The sequence below is a fragment of the Mauremys mutica genome, chromosome 4 (genome assembly GCF_020497125.1).
Source record: "Mauremys mutica isolate MM-2020 ecotype Southern chromosome 4, ASM2049712v1, whole genome shotgun sequence".
In the NCBI taxonomy this organism is placed as follows: domain Eukaryota; kingdom Metazoa; phylum Chordata; order Testudines; family Geoemydidae; genus Mauremys; species Mauremys mutica.
In genome coordinates this window covers 36,408,104-36,430,985 of record NC_059075.1, presented here as the reverse complement: position 1 = coordinate 36,430,985, position 22,882 = coordinate 36,408,104, and positions in this window count along the sequence as shown.

Genomic DNA, 22,882 nt, shown 5'->3' with positions numbered 1-22,882 from the left:
ACTACGCATGCTCAGAGGCTATCTTCCCTTGGTTTGTGGTTCACACTGAGGCTTATGCAGGAGTTAGGCGTCTGACTATCTAGAATGAGGCTGCAATCCTCATGCCCAAAGGCAGTAATTTAGGTGCCTAGGGAATTTTTACAGCAAAAATATAGGCACCAAATGAGTTTAGGTGCCTACAGGATTGGGTGGCAGCCAAGTGGGGATTGTGTGGATCATAGTAGTGCATAAAACTAGGACCTAGGAGCCTAAATCTGGAGTTTAGGTGTTTAAGTACTATTATGAATCCAAGCACTAGTCCCCATCCATAAACTAGCTAGATTATATTTATGCAGATACATTTGTTTTCAACATGTCTTTTCGCTGAGCGCAGCTAGCAGTATATTCTAGATAGGTTTATTAGTTACTTAAAGACATTTTTTAATATGGAAGTGAAATATTAATCATGTATAATATTAAAAACAAATTCTGATGTGATTTGTGTTGTGATTTAAATTTAAAAATAGGTGGGATTTTTTTAGAGCTGACAAAAAAAGAAATAACCTACAGTATAATTAATGCATGGATTCACTTCAATATCAAATCAAGTCAGGTAGCTGACTGGGATTTTAAAGAGATGGTTATGTACTACAGACAGTGTAAAATTATTAAAACTTCTTATTAGTTAACAATGATTACAAGAAACAGGATAGTAATCTTGCCTATATCTTCTCAAAGTGAGAGAGCAAAAGCATATAAAGCTGCTCAGAGAGGAATCTCTTTAACTAAGAGTATAAAATAGGATGAAATCTGGAAAAGGAAAATTGAGGCTGAGATCAGGACAATCTTTTAAACTAAGTATCTATTTCGTTTTCAAATCGTATCCTAAGGAATGTGGTGGAAGCCCCATTGCTTCAGCTATCTAAGATAGTACAAAACAAAACATCACAATATATTGCAGAGAAGAGCCCTGCATTAGGAAGGCAGAGTGGACAAAAGGTTTTTGTCTGTTTAGTTTCAATGTGTCCGAAAGGGAACCTCAAGTTTCAGAGTATGAACTGAACAGCACTGGGGACTAGTGAGAACTTTTTTCTCCCCACTAATGCTGCACAATTTACCAAATGCAAACTACTTTATATTCTCTTTCCCATTACCCTTCAAGTTCTGAAAACAACTATAAGCAAGGTACCAGACGACATGGGACATTGGTGTGCTCTGCTATGGCAAACTCTGTTGTTCATTTCAGACCAGTTAGAATTGGGCTTCCTAATCAGAACATTTTCATTTGATGGTTAATTAGTGTGTGTCCATGGAGCTATGCCAATATACACCAGCTGAAGAACTGCTCACTGTATTGGTACTGCTTTGGGGCAGTAATGGAGTCAGAATCTTCAGGAAGATGTATATGACTGGAAAATACAGATCTCTATATACATGGTTGCAGCATGGATGTACAATCCATTATTATTTTACGTGGGACTGATAGCACAACCCTGTTGTTAAGGTTGCCCAATAAACTTCCCATTATAAGTGTGTGTCTTCAGTTGCTTATAATTGTACCAAATGTAACTATTCTGGCTAAAATTTTCCTTGCTGGCTGTCTGCCCTATGCTGAAGGATTTTGGAAAATTTCAGCTAAAATGATCACATCATTTCTGAAAACAAGGCTTGGGGAAAATACATTGTTTTGCTCATGTTAAAAAATTCTTCTGACTTTTCACTCCACCAGAGATCCATTGTATTAGGTGTTGTGTAACACTTGATAAGACACAGTTTCTTCCCTGAAGAACTTGAATTTACATTTTAAGGAAAGCATCTGTATTCAGGAATCTATGCAAAATGGTTTTAAAATGCAACCTTTATGATCTGGTAGTGTTTAAACTGGTGTTAATGAATATACAAGAGTAGGGCATTAGAGAATTGGGTCCCAGGTATCTGCCTTGTGCTTTATCTAAAGATCAAACTAATTCTTATCACCTAAGAGTTAACAATGTGCAAGATGTTCCTGAGTGTTCATGTACAATTTTGAGTGATGTGTGTGAACTAGTATTTAGTAAGCAGTAAGGAGCTGTTTCTGCAAGGAATCAAAAACCATGGCAATGTCTGAACCAGCAATGCTCAGACTCCTTTTATGGGCTGGTCTGACCTTGGTATTGGTTCTGTTTTTACCCACTTGTTTTTTAAGCAACTATTTTTATGAGACTTATTCCTTTTTACTTTAATTAATATCAGAGTTGACATCTCTCCAGATCAGGTACCCCTGGTAAATATTAAATTAGAATGTCATATAATAAATGTAATGCACCTTGAAGACATGATCACAGTATGTTCAGATCATTTTGCTTTTTATCATTGCTATACAAGAGGGACACATTATTCAAGCACAGCTTTGATAAATCTCCAGTCTCACAACAGAGTGAAAATGGGAGGTTTATCCCTTATGTGATTTCCTGTATTAGCAGGAATAATTTTGAACTTTGGGAATGATGGGGGGAAACAAAATAAAACCACCCCCAAAACACAAGCAAGATCTGATTAGGACAGTGAGAAGAAGCCCATTTTATTTAAAAGATTAGATTGATAGATTTTATTAAGAACAGGCACAGTTCATGAATGGGTTTTAACCAATTCCAAGGCTCCAGGAGAAGCACAATTGCATCCGTTTGTCTGAGATGTAGAAGCCATAACATAAGTCTGGAATACAATCATCCTATGTGAGGAAAACAGAAAGCATAATTAAATTGCTTATGTATTGATGTTTTTCAGGCAGTTTTTTTTTAAATATGGATTAAAAATGCCTCCATTTAGTGAGATGCCAGGGTCACTTCCTGGTATGTGTCTGAGTATATTTTCTAATAGAACTGTGGTCCAGTAGGGATTCAAGGTCATCAATATGTTACGTCCACATGAAAATCCATGGTGATAGCAGGGAGAAAACTAAGAACCTTGTGCTCTAAAAAAACCAGATCCCTGCAGTTGAGCTAAATTAGGCTTTTCAGTAACCACCAATAGTATAGATTCAATGATACTCCACTGAACAGTATTGATTCCATTCAACAAAGGGAAGCTGTATATGTACTCCCTATACCAGTTAATTACAATGTGTCTGTACATTGACATAGGAAGAATTGCTTTTGATTCCCAAGTAATGCCAGTTCACAGTTTTTACAATGATGGACACACCCCATAAAAAAGGTTCAAAGGTCCTGAGATAGCACCCAAATGTTTAGAATTTTTTTCAAAGCTTACCAGAATCTCATAAGCATACAAAAATAGTCTGAAATCTCAAGAACAGTCTTGTCCAATTCCCAGTATTTTCTGCATCCAGTTACATTAATCTTTGGACAGCAGGCAGTTGTTTCTTCAGTCATGGGATCTTCGATCTGCAGCCTAATAGAACATCAGTATCAAACTTATGCACAAAACAGCAGGAGACTGTGAAGTATGACTGATGAGCTGAGAGAAAACTGGAGAAGAGAATGTAGGATAAGTCTCCTGATTTCTTTAAAATTCACAGCGTTTTGTTGTTGTTGGTAGTTAATGTCAGTTCTGGCTAGGAGAGAATTTCCCTCGCATGAGGGCACTCTCAGCTGGTGCAGAGTTGGCATAGCCATCCTCTGTGCAACCACCTTCTCCACTTGATCCTCACGCAGGGTGTCACAATGACAGAGCTAGCTGTACCTCTGCCCCCTTCCTGATCTCTCTGAGTGCACCCCCCGAGGTATCAGGCCTTGTGCCTTTACCTCTCCTGGGCAGGGGCGGCTCTACGTTTTTGGCCGCCCCAAGCAGTCATGCCCGGGAGGCGCCCCGGAACCGCGGGAGCAGCGGACCTCCCGCGGGCATGACTGCGGAGGGTCCGCTGGTCGCGCGGCTCGGCTGGACCTCCCGCAGCTGCGGACGGTTCGCAGGTCCGGCGGCTCCGCTTGAGCTGCCGCAGTCATGCCTGCGGGAGGTCCAGCCGAGCCGCGGGACCAGCGAACCGTCCGCAGTCATGCCTGCGGGAAGTCCACTGGAGCCGTGGGACGAGTGCCCCCTCCGCAGTCATGCCTGCGGCAGGTCCGGTCGTCCCAGGGCTCCGGTGGACCTCCCGCAGGCATGACTGCGGCAGGTCCGCCGGCCCAGCCTGCCGCCCCCCCGGGAAAGGGCCGCCCCACGCGCGTGCTTGCCGCGCTGGGGTCTAGAGCCGGCCCTGCTCCTGGGGAAGAATTCTACAATTCTCCCACTCTTAAACTAGGCCCTGGGCTACAGTACCTTGTGTATAAACCATGCTTGCTTAGCAGGTCTCATTGGGTTCAGCACCTGTGTTTCTTCCCTGTGGAAGTCTATGACCAGTAATGACCAGACAGCTTCTTAAACCAAAGTATTGTTTAGTCTTAATGGTAGGAACAAAGCATTTAGAGATAAGGACTTTAAAACAATAGACCATCTTCAAGGATGTCCATCTTATGTAAAGTACCAGAGGGATAGCCGTGTTAGTCTGGATCTGTAAAAGCAGCAAAGAATCCTGTGGCACCTTATAGACTAACAGATGTTTTGCAGCATGAGCTTTCGTGGGTGAATACCCACTTCTTCAGATGCAAGGGCTTGCATCTGAAGAAGTGCGTATTCACCCACGAAAGCTCATGCTGCAAAACATCTGTTAGTCTATAAGGTACATCTTATGTAAAGCCTTACCATCCAGTGATGGTTGGCCAGGCAAACCTAACTTTTTCAAACACCCCACCAAGTTCTGGGTATGAGAAAGAAAAGTTCCCACAACTGCCTGACCTTTGGAAAGAGGTAAATAGTCCTTGTGCTCTGCTCTTCTGACTTGCAGCATTCACTCCACAAACTTGGCTAAAATTTGTGGTAGAATCTTCAATGCTACTTGCTCAGGCATGGTCTCTTAACAACCCTGATGTGTTAACTGGAGGATGATTTATCTTGAGCTATTCTTCATTCTTTCTTCTTGCTTTCCCTTACAGCCTGCTATTATGCTAAACCAACATCCCAATAACCAGGTCATGTACAGTATTAATAAATTATCACAGAGCAGCCCCACATCCATCACATAGGCGTATGCCAAGGTCAATTGGTGTGGACCAGAAGACATTGCATTCCAGCTGTGTTCAGCTGGTGTTTGATTCCTTAGGAATTGTAGCCAGCTGGCAGAAATTAGAGCAGCCCTCTGGCTGATCTAACCTGTAATGAGAATGAGAGCAGTGCACATCAAGAAGCTCCTTTGTTTTCAGTTTAATACTTTTTGTAAAACCCAGGAATTTTTCGATAAAAATTGATTTAGTCCTTTTTTTCTGATTTTCACACTACTTTTGTATCATTCAAATATATAAAAGCAACTTGTTTTATTACAAAAATACAATGCATTGCGTGAGATATATGTATTATGATAATACATTAGTCTGTGTGTATATGCAAAGCTGCCTGTTAAAGTACAGCTATGTATTAGTCTAGAAGATGCACACAATCAACAAACAGGCACTCATGCAAGCTCTGAAGTGCGTGCACATCTGAATGTACTAATGAATCTCACACCCACCACATACACATTTCAAGCTATTGTTAGCAGATAATGGTTTACAGATTTGACACACTAAAGCGGGAAGAAAACAAAATATCTGTATCAGAATACGTTTCACAACACAAGGAAGTATTTAAAAGTTTAAAAAAGCAAAAACAGGAGAAAAGGAGGACGTTGAGTGTATGCACTGGAAACGGTGTGGCCCAATTATTAAATGTAAATATTTATATGCTAATAGTTCTAAGTCTACAACAGTAAACTGTTTATTCAACTGAAAAGTTTTATTTGGGAATTAGAGATATATTGTTTTTTTAAACAGAACTCAAAACACAATACCACCTCTGAGATTTAGCATAACTTGACTAGCCAAGCAATGTCCTTCTCTAATAATAGTCTATTAATGTTTACCAAAGGGGACTGGATAACACAGTGGATCTGAAATATATTACTGTAATGCTCCCTCCCATTCCTGGTTGGAGGTAGGCCAATCAGGCTAGTCCTGTGGGGTCAGGACCACAGTCTGTAAGACAGGCAAATAGTTAATACCAGGCTTTAACCTGGACTGGGTCACCTCAGGTAGTCAGCCCTTACCTACAGTCTGTCAGGGCTGGCTTGGCCTGGGCAGAGCTCAGGCAGCTACCAAGCAAATAGTCTTTCAGGGGCTGGCTTTAGCCTGAGTGGAGCTAAGATCAAACAGTCTCTAATGTGAGTGGTGAAGGAGCTCCTATTCTGGTCTAGAGCCTCCTTGCACCGGGTATGGGGTCCACCACCCAGGGTGAGGTGGCAGGGGGACACGGGCCCACCCTACTCCACCGCGTCCCAGCTCAGGGCCTTGGCAGGGGCAGGATTGGCTGCCCCTGTGTCAGCGGGAATCCAGCCACAACATGCTGACTGAGCCACGCTGGGCTCTGCAGCTGGCTGCTCCGTGGCTGTCCCTGGGCTACTTCCTGCCTCCCTGGAGTTTGGTACCTGTGGCCTCCAGGCCTCTTCTGGCTCTTTGGGGTAAACAGCAGCGGGTACTCCGGGCCACTCCTCGTCCACGCTGGGGGATCGGGAACAGCCAGGCCAATGGGGATGGTGGGAAGCAGCGGCCAGCACATCCCTCGGCCCACACCGCTTCCCACAGCCCCCATTGGCCTGGGACGGCGAACCGTGGCCAGTGGGAGCCGTGATTTGCCGAACCTGCGGATGCAGCAGGTAAACAAACCAGCCCAGCCCACCAGGGTGCTTACCCTGGCGAGCTGTGTGCCAAAGGTTGCCGAATCTTGATCTATATATTATCTCCTTTCCTGCAATCTCTTTGGACCACATCACTCCATTCTTCAACTTGGCTCTTGGCTCCCCCTCACCTATTGCAATCATTATATGGTCCGTTTCTTCCAGGTTTCATGTCACTCTCCATATGCATCTCTGCTTTTGTCACTTACTTACCTCACCCCCTTTGTCCTGCCAGCACCATTGCTTATGGTTACCCTCTTCTGCTCCCACCATTGTTTTATCCATCTTCTTGCCTAACTTGAGACATCTGGTGCCTAGTGTTCAGATATGCACTTGCAGCTGCTATTGGTTTCAGCTGGATCTATTGGTGCTTAGCACTTCTGCCCAAAAGGTGAGTCATCCCAAATCACTGAAAATGTGTAGGTGCTGATAAGGCATTCAAAAAAAATCCTTTAAAACTCAGGTCTCTTACTCAGAACAAGGAGGTCTCAGCATTGAGGTCACCAGGACCTAACCAGGTGCTTTAAGTGATTTGGTGAAATAGGAATGGACTTTTAAGAGTATGAATATTGGGTCTTAAATTAGTGCACAAATGTGTTTTGGTTTTAAAAACAAACAAAGGAACTAAAATAAGATTCTCAGGTTACTAGGAGAGCAGTGTATTTTTTTTCACTCCCTTAAGAAGAATTTTTTCATTGGTGGTTGTTCAAGAGCAGGAAATACTAGGGTGAGATAGCCAGCATGTGTCAGATATGTTATTTGCATCATGGGGTTATAAAAAGTTCCTCCTCCTCCAGAATAGCTGCTAAGATGATGGCTAAGTACAGGCCTCCATGCTGACTTTCATGCCTGTCTTGTACAAAAAGAGAGAAAAATCTGCCTGCAACTCTTTTATATACTGCTTTAGCTCGAACTGTTCTCAGTCTTTTCAAGTGTGGTTAATAGTATAACCCATCATAAAGCAACACCCAGGGAGTGCTTTATTTGAGCTCAAGGATAACATGCCCATTTGAAAGACAAAGGCAAAAAAAAGTGGTAATATTTTTTTCTAGAAAATTGTTGAACAGGTTGTTTCTGAGCAAGTTATTATTATTATTATTATTATTATTATTATCCCTCAGTATCACATGCTCTTTAAGCATAAAAAGGGGAAAGCTATTGTCTAAAATGTATCCTTATGAGCAATTAATAATTCCTGACCATGAACTGACTCCATAGATTTGGGTAGTCAGGAGTCTTGTTAAACCCTCCACAAAAATCTTGCATTTTAGGTGTTCAGAGCCACTTGTTCACCCTTGACTTTCCTTAAAATTCACATAGTGCCTAAAACCACAGTCTTCTGGGATTTTTCCAAGTGCTCCACTTGAGATCATCTTTGTTCTGGCTTTCCATAATCATTCCATTTCATAGCAGGGTTCTTCATATTTCACCATTTTCTCTTCTTGTTTCGTTTTTATATTTCTCTCTGCTGGTATGGCAATATCAATTAACATCATCTTGTTTGTCTTCTTTTCTACAACAACTATGTTCAGCCTGTGTTCCAGCACTGTTAGATCTGTGACAATTGCCAGATCCCAGGATACCTTAGCTTTTTCGTTCTCTAGAACGCTTTCAATTCAGTGGTCATAACACCACAAGGATAGGCAGGGGAAGGCTGTGCCTCCCCAAAGAGCCCGGCATGGCCCCTCCCATGCTCCATCCTAAGGTCCCCTCCTGCTTGACACTAGTTGGCCCCAGCCCAGGCAGGCTGCTTCTCTTCTGGGAAGCCTGCTGGGAATGGGACTTGGGGTGGCTGGGGATGCCTAGTGCAGGGGGGTCCCCGGCACTGGGGCCATGCAACCTAGTGCTCTAGGGCTGTGGGGGAAAGAGGGCTGTGCACTGCCCATCCAGGCTGGGGGTGGGGCATGCGCTGCCTGCTGAGTGCTCTGGGGCTGGAAGCGCCCTGGGGAGGGGGCTGGTGGCTGTGGGAGGAAGAGGGGCTCTGGTTTTCCACAAGAGAAGGAAGGGGAGGAGGGGCTGGGCCTCAGGCGGAAGGGGTGGGCTGGGCTGGCGGCTAGCCTCCCCAAGCCTATGGTTTATCCACCACCCATGGGACTTGCCACAGAGGCTCCAATGCAGACACTTGGTGACCTCATTGTGTCTGTTCATATAGTCTCTCCCAGCATGGCTCCTGCATGTGCTCAATACATAGCCTGCTTGCTTGCCTATATATCTTTTCTTATTTTCGTATGGGTTTGATTATTTGTTTATTTATAAAAGGTTTACAGGTTTATATTACAATATATTTTGGCTGTAAACCAAGAGACCTGCATCCCACATCCTGTATGTTGAGCTAAGACAAACTCAGCATACATATGTTTGGGACCTTTCACCTAGATAGAAGGTGATGAGCTAAAAAGCATAAGGTCCATATACGGCTGCGACCTCTAACATACATGATATCTTAAAGCAGGTTGGCATAGGGGCTTTCCCAAGTTCATACCCTTTTCAACTTCACAGGTACACCACATCTTGGAACTTGGAAAGAACTGAAATAACCAGTTAAGACAGAAATAACAAATGTGATACCTAATCACAAAAGGGCCATGGTAATGAATGGACATATATGATAATAAGTTGAGATCACTGATATACTAACCTATAGGAAAAAGACACAACCACATTAGTAAGGTGAGGCAATACAAATAAGGAAAAGGGAAAAAATCCCCTACTGAATATGCATTGAACATAGCGGCATCATTGTAACATATTATAAAAGAGGCCTCCCAGCCTAAGGGCGGTAGGAGAGAGAGAGAGAGAGTCCTTGGGAGGTGCCACAATGATGGCCAGTGGTGATGATGGGGAAGGTAATGGTGATGAGGAAGACGATGGCTAATATTTCAGGTTGTTCTACAAGGGATGGTGTAAGTATACAGAAGTGCAGAGGTACATTATGTACTTACTTACTTAAGTAATCAATATAATTAATACATAATCTAAAGATCAGGCAACATCCCTTCTGTGTATTTGTATTTGTGTGTGGTATGGATGTGAGTGTGTGTGTGTGTGTGCGCGCACGCAAAGTTTGTGTTTAGAATGTGCATCTATACATGCTGTGTAAAGTGTGCACAAACACATTAAATGACTTGGATCCAGAGCCACTTACCAGCTTATAGGCAATGTATATATATTTTTAATTGCAGTTGGTTGACATTTCAAAAACTTGAATCTTTTATCACCTTTTAAATTCAAATTTCAAATTCCAACCAAAAAATCAACAAAATAGTTACTTTTTTGCATCTGAATATCTGTATTTTGCCTACCGCTTTTGAACTTTAAGATGCAATGTAAATGTCACCAAAATTCCAAAATTTCACAAAGAAATGAAAAGACATATGCACATATTAAATTGTATTAACTTTTTTAAAAATAGAGATGATCAAAAATGCCAAATAATGTTTTAGCACATCTCTCACTCTCTTTCTCTCTGTCTGTCTGTCTCTCTCTCTCTCTCACTCTCACACACACACACGAAAATGTGCCAACGTTTTATATGGCATTTTTCAACCATCTCTATCTAAAATAAACACCATGATGGCAAATGGATGAAAAATGTGTATTAGTTTGGGGTGTTCCTACCTATTCTCTGTTGCCCTGTTAGGAGGAGCAGTGGGGACAATTTTGGGAGTCTTCCTTCCTTAACTGTCAAATCTAGATGGGACACAAAGTGAGTCTTGAAGCCCTTGGGCTTATTTACTTTCTTGTAAATGAACGATAAAAATAGTGTTTTAAGTATCTATCTATCTATCTATCTATCTATCTATCTATCTATCTATCTATCTATCTATCACAATTGCCACCCTAGTATCTTCAGACCTCATCAGCTGTGAAGTTTTCTGTCATCTTAAGGCATTCTATCTGGTTTCCTCTTTTCACTCCATCCCTCCTCCCTTTCTCCCTTCCTTATACTTTTTTCATGACAGCTGATAAAGAACGTGAATTTCCATCTGTTCAAAACAAAGAGAGGCTGGACCAGATGTGACCTGCGATTTACCGAATGGGAAATAAACACAAGGAATGTCGTCTACCATCTGTTGATGCAGAAACCAGTAGAGCTGGTCTGGCATTTCAGCAGTTATCCCAATGGGAAACTGCAAAGGAAATTCATCTGTTTCATTTTTTCTCCTCTCCTGACCTGACAGTATTTTGCAATGAAGCTGTGACAGTTTACATCTAAATGACTGAGCTCTGAAAAAAAGATTTCTACAGTGTGTGTGTATATATATATTTCTACTGCAGACAATACTTCAGAGGTGCTGCTGCTCTGTACAGCAAACTGGACTCTGGAGCCAGTTTCTGAAGTAGATCGGACAGAAAGACACAGTAATCCTCCCCCCAACCCCCCTTTGTTTCAGCACAAATTAAATGTTCTGGGGAATGCCGAAGGAAACGAGGCAGGTGTTAGTAGCAGTTGCAAACAAAAGATTCAAGCTTTTACTTCCAAGTTACACCACTACTGAACATCTGGTTCATATTTTTTTAAAGGGTGAATATATAATGTAGCCAGTGGCCCTCGTGCCATAACTTTAGCTCAGACGAGAAAGTTTTGGCATGATCTTTGCTGTATCCTTATAGTCTGACCTAAACATCTATGGTACAAGCAGAGAACATATGGATACTAAACTAACTGAGCCTTGAATGTCACTTACATTCCAAGCTCCAGCAATCCAAAGTGTATTCAGAGGCACTTGGAGGACACTAACTATTGGGCAATGGACTGCAGAGACTTTCACATCTAGATCACCTGTTTAAATCTAGCCCAGTGGTCATCAGAACTGAAAGTTGTTATATACTGACAGTTTCTCAATAGCCAACAGTATGTGCAATGAGCTGCCATGTTCAGTCTGTTACCTAGTATATGGTTGTGTCCATGTGAATCCAATCACAAGTGAGAGTGGTTTCCTTTCCACCCTCCCCCCCATTTGTAAGATGCCTGAGTAGAGGATTGAATGAGCTACCTGCTGAATTATCTGCTTTCCCTCCTATTGGTCAGTCCCTCCATATTGGGAGTAAAGTTCTTTGATGGGACACATGTAAAGGAAACTTTTACTGTCACTGATTGTGTTTGGAACAAAATGTCCCCTCTGGACATTATTGCATGACAGTCTTTATATTGAATTTGCATGTACCTCTGAAGCAGTTGGTACAGGACACTGTTGGAGGGAGGATTGTGAACTAGACACTTAGACTGTAAGTTTTTTGGGACAGGGATCATCTTTGTCTTCTCTGTTTGTACAGCACCTAGCACAATGGGGTCCTGGTCTATTATTAGGGCTAACAGAAAAACACTAATTGTATTTCACATTTTTTTCCAAAAACTTGTTTTTTATTCATCATTGGAATGAAAATGAACCCTTTAGAAAACTTGAACACAAATACACATGGTAGTGGGGAGAGACACAGGTGGTCAGGAAATTCACCTGGGATGTAGAAGACCCAGGTTCAAGTCAGGTATAGCAGGGACTGGGTTTTTCACATCCTAGTGAGTGACTTAATTACTGGACTATTGGCTATTCTAGGAGTTTGTTCTGTCTGGTTTTAACCAAACCTTTCCAACAAAAGTTTTGTCAAAACTGATATGTCTTGGTTTTGATGGAATCAATGTTTTCTGATGAAGAAACATTTCATTAAAAAAAATCCCAACCAGCTCTAATAAAATAATAAAAGTAGATGGAACTTAGTCTGATCTGATATGGCTATTCCTGTGCTTCTATGATAACTATTTTATGAACAGAGTTTCTAATGTTGTCAGTCTGTCCCTTTTTACGAGCATTACATTCTCATGCATAAAATATAAAGCACATTCTGAAGAGCCAGTAAGATTTCTAAAAATATTTACAGCCCTGCGTTCATGTTATTTCAATTTCCCTAAACGATTAGGAGAAGTAAGGCAGGTTCAGATTTGATACCCAATTATTCATCCACCGTGTTCAAAAGACAAGGCTTGGGCAAAGCATCAGAATGATTGAGTCTCTCTATGTAGAGTGTGGAAGGAGATGTGTTGTCAGATGGGTGTGAGGAGGAAACTAAACAGCATTACTAAGTGCACAAAAAAGATGCCCTTTTAAACTATGCACCTGCAAAATCTCCAGGGCTTAGTCCAGTCACTTCCTTTCAGTCTCCTTGTTTGTTTGGGTTTTTTTTGTTTGTTTAAGATAACACTAAGAGCAGGATACCTGAAATGCTGTGTCAGAAAGGGAGACATTTCACAAAAAATAAATCTGCTTGCTTGTGCCCTGTTTCTGGGTTGAAAGGCAGTGATCAGTCATTAGCAAGCATGCTGCCAAAGAAACTTTTGCAGAGGCAGGAGCCCTTCCAAATGGGAATTAATGGGGAAATGAAAATGATCTTTTCATACTCTCGGCCCTTATAATGTATTGCAATCTGTCTTTAGGTGGGGCTAGGAATCAATTAAGCATGACTGATGTATAGGAGGGTGGAATGTGACCTTAACAAGTTGTCTTGTCTCTTGCCTTGATGTTTCCATCTGTTTTGTGCAAAGAATATTCCAATAATGTAGTGAAGAGGCAGATATGATTTCCGAGGGAACAGACATTATGGCCCACTATCTTCCTGACCTGATAAGTTTAATCCAAGTTGCCTGGGAGGTAAGAACTCATAAAATATTTTATCTGAAGCAAGTGCAAAAATACTCATAAACTCAAAGGTTAATCACTGCACCAGGAGAACAGATGAAGGAGACTGGGCAGTTTTATGTGTCTCAGTGTGGTGTCCTTATTAATCATGTTGCTGGTTTGCTTTAAATATGTCCATGCATTTTCTTTTGAAAGCCAAATGGATAGACAGATAGACATAGAAAGAGAAGGCCTGATACTATCATATGCTAAATGGTTCTCTCCGTTTTGTAGGGTATGTTTAGGCAGGATTGTTTTCAGCAAGGACCAAAGCAAGGACATATTTTAATGTGTTCGTTGTCTGACTGAATATTCCTTTCACTTGCTTAAAGCTTTCCATTTGCTGGATTATTTTTTAAGGTTTTTGTTGGAAGTGAGAATAATTTAGTGCTAATAAAAAGTGCTGCCTTGACAACTTTGAAGGCTCAAGTCCTCCCTTTATTCACAGAATGGGTACAGCACAGGTAACGGCAATGTACCTCTACTGTAATTTGGAGGGACTATTTCTCTAAGGCGGGGATTCCCAAACTTGGTTCATGGCTTGTTCAGGGTAAGCCTATGGTGGGCCACTAGATCCTTTGTTTACCTGAGTGTCTGCAGGTACGGCCACTCTCAGCTCGCAGTGGCCTCAGTTCGCCGTTCCTGGCCAATGGGAGCTGCGGGAAGCAGCGCGGGCTGGGCCACCACTTCCCGCAGCTCTCATTGGCCAGGAACGGCAAACTACGGCCATTGGGTGCTGCGAGCAGCCGTACCTGCAGACACTCAGGTAAACAAAGCATCTCGCAGCCCGCCGGGGCTTACCCTGAACAAGCCGCAAACCAAGTTTGGGAACCCCTGCTCTAGGGCAGGGGAGATAGGACTGGAATGACAAGGACTGTTGTACTCAGGATTGATGTAAATTAGCAAAGGATTTGCATAATACTTGTCTCCATTATGGCTGGTCAGAGGTCAAATTGGGGGAAAAAGGTGGTGATACTCTTCCAAACCTTGCCCACAATAAAAAAAACAAAAAACCCTCTTTCCATGTGAGTTGCCAGAATGAGACATCACTCACAGTACCTTGTGCGTGTTATTTAAAATATGAGCGTGAATACTCTCTTGAATCTATTGGTCTTCTTGAGCTTTCTTTCCCCGCCGCCTTTCCCCTTCCAGTACCCATGACCTGTAGAGGCTGCTTGGTTTGGCTCCTTCTTAAATGGGGGGAAACAGTGCTGTCTCCCAAACACCACCCATGTGAGGCACCACAGTGGGATGTAACTCACCGTAAATGGTGCCGATCTCAGATCCTCTCTCCTCTTCTTCACATGAGGATTGAAATAGTTAGTGTTGATGTTTAAATGGCCATCATTGCATGTCTGAGTTAATACGTCGCGGAGAGGAATGAGGCAGTTCACACTCTGTTCCAGGCTCTCTGCAGACTGCTGTCTGGATTAGTTATGTATGGTTCACATTTTTGAAGTTTTCTTCACAATTATAACAGCTAGAGACCTACTTTTGCTTTTCAAGGAAAACAGAGATTCTGTAGAACAAGATAGCAGCTTGAGATAAGTGCCAGTACACCAGACCACTATGTTCACTGGCTCTAAGCTCCCTGCCTGGCTCAAACCATTATTACATCCACCAGATTTACATGATGTATACTTATCAATATGACTCTCTTGGATCAGTGCTAAAGTTCAGGTGGTGGAGAATCTGCTTTATGAATTAAGAAGAGAACTTGTCAGACAGGCAGAACTCCTCTCATAAACTAGTAGGCAAATTCTCACAGCCCTTGCTCAGAAGCACTTGGGAACTCAGATTTAGTGTGCTGGGCTGCGTATGAAGAGGAACTAGTGGTGGTGGGCAAGTGAGTGTGAGGTAATAGTACAAAAACAGTTGAGAATTCCTGATATAGAGACTTTATAATTGAGACACGATAGACCTGTTCTAGTAGTCTGGACACAAGACTTAGAGCAAGGACCTCTTGCTTTTTTCGGTTCCAGTTCAGACGCTGATAACTTCTGTGGCCTTGGGGAGGTGACAACCACTCTGTGCTTCAGTTTTTTCCATCTCTAAGGTAGCATGGAGAATATTCACAGATGTATTATGAGCATTAATTTATATATGTGAAGGAGTATGAAGATTATATGGGCTAAATATTATCACTGCTATTATCTATGGTACTCTGCAGGTTTGGAATGAATAGTTCCTGACAGATTTACAAGCAAGTTTCCAATGGCTGCATTGTTCCTTTAATATACAGCTCACAGTAAGGGGTAATATAGAGTCACACTGCCCCAGTGAGAGCTGCTGGAGGCAGTGGCCTTGGGCAGGCCTCCAGGAGTACAGACAGATTTCAGCCACTGTGACATCTCATAACAAAGTGGAGTGTGACACTGCTCTATTCCCTTCTAAATCCCTCAGACACTCTAGTTTGCAAGGATTATAATTATTCCCAGTCTCTTTAAAGAGATGCAAGTTGGGGGGGGAGGCTTTCCACATCTTTTACCCCTTTGTACACAAGTACAGGGACAGACACAAGGAGCCCTCAGCCTATTCTGGCTATTCCAGAAAGTTAATTATTAGTAGTATTGATTGTTCATTGTATGTATTATTTTTATAATGCACCATCAATGTACATGCTGCTATAGGTCTAGTATGCCAAAAAATTCACACGTCTCTGTCCTGGTAAATTTATTATCTAAGGGCACAGCAAATAAAATACAGTGCAACACAAAGCAAACACATGATTTGGTTGTATTGTACTTGTAATGATTCAGGGAATAGGTGGGTCTTCTTAATGTAGGCTGAAGCTCCAGGGATCTCGTCCCTTTAGTTACTGTTTAGATATAGATTCAAACTGCAAAACTGGGAGCTGAATGTTAAGCCCCCACTCTTCCCCTCTGTCCCCCCTCATCCTCTTTTTCCATGCACCAGGGAGGTTTGGGAATTAAATTTTCCCCCATGTCATAGAGATAAGCACCAACTGAGAAGTTCACGCCCAGCTTTAAGTTTAGATTGTGAACCCCCACATTTTGGAGGGGTTTTGGTTTGGAGCTATCTCTATTTGCCATCTGCCATGAATGTAGAAATCCCTCTGAAAAAGGTTCAAAATCCAATGTCAATAGAGCCCTTTCTATTTCATCTTAAATGTAATCTGTTTGTTCTGGTTATTCTCTTCAAAAGAGCACAATTTGCACTTTTGTATTATGTTGTTACTGTAAAGCGCCATGGGCTGTGTACACCAAGAGGCATTCAGGATGATTTTCTACATTAACCTAACCATAACAAATAGAGAGAGAGAGTGTGTGTGTGTGTGTGTGTGTGTGTGTGTTCAGGATTTAGTATTCTTTTGTCTATGTACTAGAAAGTAATTGCATTTATTCCCCCCAACATGAGAACGCACAGAGACTGCAGATCTCATTTCCAGTAGTGGCCTGGAACAGGGTTTGAGTTACAGCAGTTCATAAATGACTTCATTTATATTTTATACAGCTATATTGAAAGGATCCAGCAACCTCTATGGGGAAAGGCTAGAAAACAGTCTCAGATGCATTACCAAGCTTGTTACACTATCTGCTTTGTGATCCAATGTCCTAACAAGAAATCAACAATACCCAATCAGAAAGCGTTCATTAGATTTATTTTTTAAGAGACCTCCACTGCATTGTAGATTTCACGAATCCAATCATTATTTTCTGGAGTTCAGCAATGGGTTTCATAGAAATTGAGGTTGGAAAATGAATTGTATGAAATGGAAGTTGAGAGGCTTACTCCATTTGGCCGCCTGTTCCTATAATCTGTAGTTGAAAAGAATATATTTCCTGGTACTTTTAACATCAGGCCGTCCCATAAATTTGCAAAGCTCCCTTTCATGTTAATAATAAATGCAAGCAGAGTGAGAGTTAAAACTACTTTACTATCCCCCTGCCTCCCCCCCCAATCAAATACTTTTATTCAAAATTTAATGTGTCTATGTGGGAGAAACTCAGACAACCTAAAAGCATCCTTTTGCCAGGATGTTAGTTTAAAAAAAACTACCCTGTATATATAATTTTTAAGACAACATTGTGAGAACAAAATAAAGCAAAAAAAATGTACCATCAGATCTAAGAAGAGCCGCTAAAATTAATCTTTCCAAATTAATTATATGACAAATTTAGCTCCTTATTTTATTTATGACTCATCTCTGAAATAATCGTGACTATTTATACTAATATGCTTGTTCACAAGTAGCTGCCTGCATGGGCGTGGAGATGCTCAAGTAGCAGAAAATTCTCTTGCCTGGAGGTATTTTGTTCCATATTCCAACCCCAATTTGTATCTCGGTGTCTGAAGTGTGGTCAAACATTAAAACAAATGGATGATCACCCAAGCACAGCTGCCCAGTGATTTGTTTGGGCACTTTCTTGTTTATAAATGTTTGGGGATCCAATTGGAGAATAGAAATAATACCATGTGATGTTAGTGCTCCAGTCACACATCTTGAATATTGAGTAAGAAAATTAATGTTTACTACGAGCAGTTCATGAAGTAATCTGAGATTGAAGACTAAGGAAGCTTTTGTGGTCAAAACACTGTTCAGGGGATCTGGGTTTTATTCCCATCTATGCCCCAAAACACTTAATCTTTCTATGCCATAGTTCCTGTAAAATTGAAATAATATTTCCTTTCCACCATCCTTTGTCATCCCTATTAAGACTGTAAATTCATTAGGGCAGGAACTGTGTCTTCATATGTCTATGTGCAGCAATTTATTCAATGGGAGCTTGATCTTGGTGGAAGCCTTTAGATGCTACTGCAATATAAATAATAATAGGTATGTTTGAGAAAATATTAAAATCATTTAATGTACAAATTAGTGACAATCATAATCTACTTGCACTTGATTTGCAAGCTTCCCAAAAGTGTTCTATTTGTGGATCAACTGTTTTCATTGAATAATTGGATACTGAAAACCTTTGAGAGAGAAGGGGGAATTTAAAACAATCTCTACTCTTCTGAAGCCTTCCAGCATGTCATCATTTATAGATATACCTATCTCCTAGAACTGGAAGGGACTTTGAAAGGTCATTGAGTTCAGCCCCCTGCCTTCACTAGCAGGACCAAGTACTGATTTTTGCCCCAGCTCCCTAAGTAGCCCCCTCAATGATTGAGCTCACAACCCTGGGTTTAGCAGGCCAATGCACAAACCACTGAGCTATCCCTCCTTGCCACCAGTAGTCATAAGCAGCAAACAGGATAATGGGATTTTAAGGTCTACTATAAAAGTTCCACGGTACAAACTTCAGCAACTGAGTTCATGCTCCTTGGAATGATGAGGGATTAGTTTAACCCTGCTTTGCTTTACTCCATTCATAGACCATTGAGCAACCCTACATATAGATGGTTGGGATTTTTTTTAAAACTTATTTTATTATTGTTGATTTGTTTTCCTAATTAGTTATTAATTATCCACTATTATTATTTTATCAGCTACTTGGATTGTACTTACTTTTTTCAGTGGAATCTCAACTAGCCACCTCCTGCCATTTTATCAGGGAGGTCCTAGCAACCACTGCCTTGCTGCCAGTCACAAGAAGGGGAACCTCAGCAAATGCTAACCCACACACCTATTTCCAAACTTTCTCTCTCTGGAAGGAGGACAAATCCAATGCTCTCTCTATAATCTTTATGATGACAGTTTTGGTGAAGTGAGGGAACTCATATTAACAATGGCAACATTTATTATTGCGCTGTGCTCTTCTCCCTTTTCAATTTTGACTTAATATTACCATGATAATTCAAGAGTGACATACTTACTGTCATCCTTTGACCATATGGGAAGACATTGTCACTGCTCTTGGATAAGAGGTATATATGCCAGGGTGCAAATCCAGACTCCAACACCAGCACCGTTTAGTGAGCGTTTGAATTATGGTGGTATAGCTCATAGAGACAGCTGGTATTTTTTACAGACTCCCGTTTTACTTCTCCACACATTAGATCATTGATTTCACATTGCTAGCCCCTTCTGAGGTGTCTATACGCACAGCAGTTGGTAAACTTATCGCCTCAAATGTTCAGCACTTTTTTAAGTCAGTGATTGAAGCACTTTTGCTGCTGTGCCAAAGGGAGCTTTCTATTATTTAGAATGGGAATTGCAACTCCTCTAGATAAATGAGGGAATGTCCAATGTGCATTGGGACTCTAGAAGTTTAATATACGTACCTCAGCCATCATCTCATTCTGTGTCCAACCACTCCCTGTACTCCATCATTTCTGATTGCTTCATTTGTTGCTTTCACTCATTTCTGACTTTGCACCTTCTTTCATGACACTCTGGATACTTAGATCAGCCTTCCAATTAATTTTCACTAAGCCTCAACTTTCCCCCTCCTCCTAGAGACTCCTGAATGTGTATCCTGTCTGTGAAGTGTTCTGGATGTAATGACACCTGTCATGCTGTGTTTGTATTGTATCAGAACATCTGGCTTTATCTTGAATTGTTCTGTGCATATGATGGGGCCAGACAGAGCTATGCTCATGCACCAGTTGAGGATGAGGCCTAGGATACCTGCAATTATAAGTTCCTTAGAGCAAAGACCTGATACATGTTTCGCACCTTTCTTCTGGTGCAGACTGCCTTGTATGACAATGATGCTGTATCACTAATAGTAGGTCAAATTGCAGGCACAGAAAGTGGTGGGTACAGTTTGTCATTTATTTGTCTTGGTTCCCAACTCCATCTCAAAATGAGGCACTTAGAAGTTGATGTGTTTTTGATTGCACCTGCAAATAATTATGAATGCAAAACGGTATCTAAAATTATTTGCATATGGAATTTTATGGGCACAAAACTAGAGATCTAGGAATGTTTAGATTGAAAATCTGACCCAACAGTTCTACAGTAAGCATAATTTTGAAGTCCCTTTGCAATCCTGAAGGTCACGCTCACTAAAAATAGTCAACAACACGTTGTTCCTCGATAAGTCACTTTCAGGATTTTGTAACAATGTACAGAGTAGCATGTAGCAGCTGGCTTCAATTTACAAGTACAGGAATTCCAACAATAGTGCTTTCTGCCATCCTCTTTTGAGCTATAGTCACGCAATTCTCCATACCCCATCATTCTGTTGCCATATTTTTCCTTAACGCAGATTGATCAAGCTGTAGGATGTTAAACAGACATTTTCCTTGACCTCCTGCCAGAAAAACAGAACTAACTACAAAAAGTTAAGGTACTTTATTTCCTCAAAGCAGAATACCCAAGATTATGAGGATTTAGGTATTTTCAAGACTTGTCAGCAGCACAGGCCATCTCGCTGTTACAGCCCATCTCATAAACAATAATTATACCAAAATTCTTACAGATAAAACACCAAATGCTGACCCAGGAACATTGGGTGGGAAATGATTTCTGCATACTTTGTGGCCTGGATCCTGCAAATCCCCTTGGAGTGGGCAGCAACGAATGCAAACCTGTTGCCCTCCAGCACAAGTGCAGCAAACAGGTCCCCCACTCACTCTCAGATGTGAGGTCTAATGGGTTGGAACTTTCCACTGCAGATGAGAGTTTGGCTCATTTTAGTTTCTGAAATCACTAGTATGTTTTTATAGCTCTTCTATACACTGTACATCAGCTCTGGAAAATTTCCATTCTTACCATTCCTACCATTCCATTTGCTAGAATATGATTAGTGACAACAAATAACTTTAAGCAAAATGAAGATTAATATGCATCCACACATGTACATACACACATGCGTGCATGCGCACACACACATATACACAGAGCTGATTTATTTTTAGATCCATTCTATAGGTTTTGGGGTTTGAGGTAGTTGAATAAAGCCACAAGTTAAACTGCCTGGGTAACAACAAGATAGTTTCATGCTGCATACAATCTCTTGTACTTCTGAGGTCAAATCCTGAGATTTTTACTCAGGCAAACTCTCATGAAAATTAAGGAAGAAAATCTCGGGATCCAGTTTTTTTGTTTTGTTTATTATAATTTGGGATTTTTTCCTATAGGGTGAAATTCATCCTTGTGCCAATGGTCAACCCCAGGCTCACTTAATGCATTCCACTTAAGAGTAATTTGAGGGTTTAAGTAGTGCAGAGTTCATGGGCAGGACCTCTACAGGGTGAATTTCACCCATGGAGAATATTGTTTTAGGGTGAGTTATTAAGTAGCACTGGAATCAGCCATAATATCAACAATCAGTGGGGAAGTCTTTAGGAAAAATACACTCATTGCACTCAATGCTGACTTGCTGAATAAAATGTCACCAGACATTTCTTGTTGTTATTTATGTTTGAGTTTTTGTTCATTCTGTTAATACAGGAAAGTATTTGATACACCCACAAACAGCACCATGGATATTCATTTTCTTGGCAGATCTGTTAATCAGTGGCTGTAGTGGTCCCTCGCTCTCAAGTGGGGTGGGAAGCAACTTCACCTCACCGTGTCAGGCATCAGCACTCAGGCTTTTCTCCCACTGGTGGGGCCAAGCAGTAAGAAGTCTCTATCTCTGTAGTTGCCTTGCAGAGACAATCAGCCAGTAAGTTTGGTGCTCTAGCCCCTCGGCTGGTGCAGAGCAGTGAGCAGTCTTTAGCCCACAGTCTCCTGGCTGGGGCTGGCAGTAATTAATAGCCTAAGGCTCTATTCCTTTGGATGGGGCAGAACAGGCAGCAGGCTTTAATCCAGGAATTGGCAACCTTTGGCACGCAGCTCGCCAGGGTAAGCACCCTGGCGGGCCGGGCTGGTTTGTTTACCTACCGCGTCCACAGGTTCGGCTGATCACAGCTCCCACTGGCTGCGGTTTGCCGCTCCAGGCCAATGGGAGCGGCAGGAAGCGGTGCGGGCCGAGGGATGTGCTGGCTACTGCTTCCCGCCGCCCCCATTGGCCTGGAGCGGTGAACCACAGCCTGTGGGAGGCGCGATCAGCCGAACCTGAGGACACGGCAGGTAAGCAAACCGGCCTGGCCGACCAGAGTGCTTACCCTGGAGAGCCGTGTGCCAAAGGTTGCCGATCTCTGCTTTAGCCTAAGCTTTCTGGCTAAGGCAGCCAGCAAACACTCTGTCTAAGGCTCACAATCTCCTGATGGGGGCAAGCCACAAGCCAAGCACAGGCCTTCTGGCCTACGGGTGCAAAGGCCGCCCTCCCCAGGGGTGAGTTGGAAGCAGGGGAAGTAGGGAGACCCGACTCCACCAAGTCCCATCCTAGAGCCCTAACAGTGGCGGAGTGTTCTCCCAGTGGGTCAGCGGGAAATCCAGCTGCAACACGCTGACCGCTGCTCTGGCAAAAAAACTGGACTAAAGTCTGGTTTCCCTGGGCTACTCCCTACCATAATCTGGAGAGGGGATTCTGTGGTCCAAGGATCCTCTGTCTCCTCAGGGTACACTGTGGATGGAAGTCTCGGCAACTCCTCTCCAGGATCAGTCTCCTCCGGAGACAGGGTGCTGCACAGCATGGGCTCAGCTGCAGCGGTCAGCTGCAGATTACAGAGATCTGTCTCCTTCTGTGGCTCT